The sequence below is a fragment of the Galeopterus variegatus genome, unplaced genomic scaffold (genome assembly GCF_000696425.1).
Source record: "Galeopterus variegatus unplaced genomic scaffold, G_variegatus-3.0.2 Scaffold2389, whole genome shotgun sequence".
In the NCBI taxonomy this organism is placed as follows: Eukaryota; Metazoa; Chordata; class Mammalia; order Dermoptera; family Cynocephalidae; genus Galeopterus; species Galeopterus variegatus.
The window spans coordinates 195,346-198,049 of record NW_007728500.1 but is presented as its reverse complement, the minus strand read 5'-3'; positions in this window follow the sequence as shown (position 1 = coordinate 198,049).

Here is a 2,704-nt window from a genome sequence, read left to right as displayed (position 1 = left end):
AAAAAAAAAAAAAAAAAAAAAAAGATAAACTTACACATAAGACTGGTCCGCTCACTGGTTGAGCGTGGTGAGGACGCAACACTGAGGGTTGCAATCCTGTTGCCAGTCACGGTACAGGCGTGACACCAAGGGTTGCAATCCCGTTACTGGTCACGAAAAAAGACAAAAAGGAAAAAAAAAACTTACACATAAACTTATATTCTAAACTCTTATAAAATCTTACTTATACTTATATTTAACAATTTAATGTCTTATGTTTATATTTATTATTCTAATTTATGACCAAAATCACAATATATACAACATGATTTTATACAATGAAACTTGATTATAACGTTCTATTATATTTTATACTACTATTAAAAACAATTATACTTTAAACAAATCTAAACAAAATCTATTAATATCAAAAAACTTTTTATATATTTTTACTATTTTACCTATTTATCTTTATAGTAAAACTTTCTAATTTCTTTACCAATTGATGCTGGGAACAGTACAAGGAACAAAGTGAAAAATTAAATGATCCTACTCAAACTAACAAAAATGCAATATATCATTCTTATTATTACTAGGGAAACAATATGTACTTGGCAAATCAAGTGAAACTGTGGGAGTGGGAGAAACAAAGAAATCTGTAACTGGTTGATGATCAAGTAGTTGTAAGCACCACTGCACTCGGACCCACCAACTCCCTGGGGGAATGTGGATAGAAACCTAACATAACAGCTTCATTCCACAGGTACAAGAGCATGACCACAGCCACAATGGGTCCATGCACACATCACTAACAAGGAATATTAATGACAAAATTGAATGGAGCCAACCCATACCGGGAACATGCATCAAAAACACCTTTAGTACTGACAATATCTTTTAAATAAACCAGTTAATTTTGATGTATTATTAACATGTCCTTTGAGAAACTCCAGGGAATTTCCCAAAGCCATACTAAGCCAAAAGGTTAGGCTTTTAATTCTGGGAAGCCTTGTGAAGCAACCAAAGGTGAACAAACAAGAAATTCCACGGAGCCGTCACACACACATGGGACCCCCTTGTAGCCTGCAGAACAAGGGGTAGCACTCAGGCTCCCATGCCATTCCCTATAGCAGGATGGCTCACGGTATCAGCAGGCAGAGGAGGGAGGACTGGGAACAGGGAGAACCCAGCGGGCAGGGAGAGGAAGGTGGGGCGAGGGCAGCGCGGGGGGCCAGGCTGTTTCTGTGCACATGGTGCTTCAGGGATTGGGTTTTGCTGTCTTGGGATGGGCTGTCTGTGACCCGCCAGAGAGAGCAGGCAGCACAGAGCTCAGGTGGGTAAACCATCCTGGTTGGTGGCATCGCCAGGATTGAAGGTGCTGGTGATAAGTCTCACAGGAAGTGCCCAGAGGCATGGCCCATCCCAGCAGCAGCATCTTCTTTGGGGCAGCCACCCAGAACCAGCAGCTGAACCAAGGGCAGGCTCATTTCTGGAGTGTCCTCGTGGGTAGGAGGTAGGTCAGGAGCCTGCAAGTGAAGATGCTGGGAGTTCAGACCTGCGGGCTGGGGAGCCCTCAGCAAGTCTCTCACCCTCTCTGTGTCAACGTGACCTGGACAGCATCCTGAGCACCTCTAATTCTGTCAGCATTTTTTTAAGCATTCTAGTAAACCCTCCTAAATCCAAAGCAAATGTAACCCAAATGCCCTCAGCCACCCGAGGTCAGTCCTGCACAGAAGCACACCCAGAAGAAACGGGCTCGCCTCCACAGAACATTGGAGGCCCCACAAGCTCCCTAAGGGTGTGGAGAAAAGCCAGCTGCACAGCGGGCACTGCCGGCCTTGCTCCAGGCCCCAAAGACCCTCCTTCTGTCCCTGGGTCTCTCTCGCAGGCCCTGCACTTACATTCCATCTGTCTTTCCACTCTCTCCTGCTGGGGGAGCAGGCTGGGAGGGGCACAAAGGCTTTCTGGGTGCTAGAAATGCTCCATAGCTTGATCTGCATACGCGGGTGTTCACCTGCAAAAGAACTCGCCCGGCTGTGCATTCACAGTCAGTGCACTTGACTGTGTGTGTGTGTGTATCTGTGTGTGTGCATGTGTGTGTGTCATAACAATTTTTAAGTTTAAAAAATAAGCCTCTCCCTCCAGTCACATGGCTCCAGCTTGTCCCCTGCAAGCCCCGTCCTTGCCCTCTGGACTCCACCTTTTCTTCCTTGTGAGCCCCTATGCCCCCGCTGTTTTCTGGGGCAGAGCCCCTGCCTCAGCCCTTAAGCCCACTGAGCGGGACTGAGGTCTGCTCCAAAGACGACATCTTGCACATCATTTCTGGAGCCTGGCCTCACATCCTGATTTCACCAGCTGCTCATTGGTGGCCCCAGCTAAGTTGCTGGACATCACACATCCCAGTTTCCTCCATCTGTAAATGAGGACATGACAGGATGTTGCTTATAGGTCAGGATTGAAAAGAACTATATTTGAAAAGCACTTAGCAGAATCTCTGGTGTGTGCTATTTACCATTTAATCTTTTTAAATTCCTGTCAGTGTAGAGAGATTCTGATCACCTGCTCTGGCCAGAGTCTGGGGAATTTTAGGTAAATGGGATTCAGTCCCAGCCCCCAAAAGCTCTCTTATCGCATCTGGGAGAGAGGTGCAAATAACCAGCTTGGCCAGTGCTCAGAACAAGCCAAGGCCATCAGCACCTGCCCCTCTGGTCCCGCTGTAGCCAGG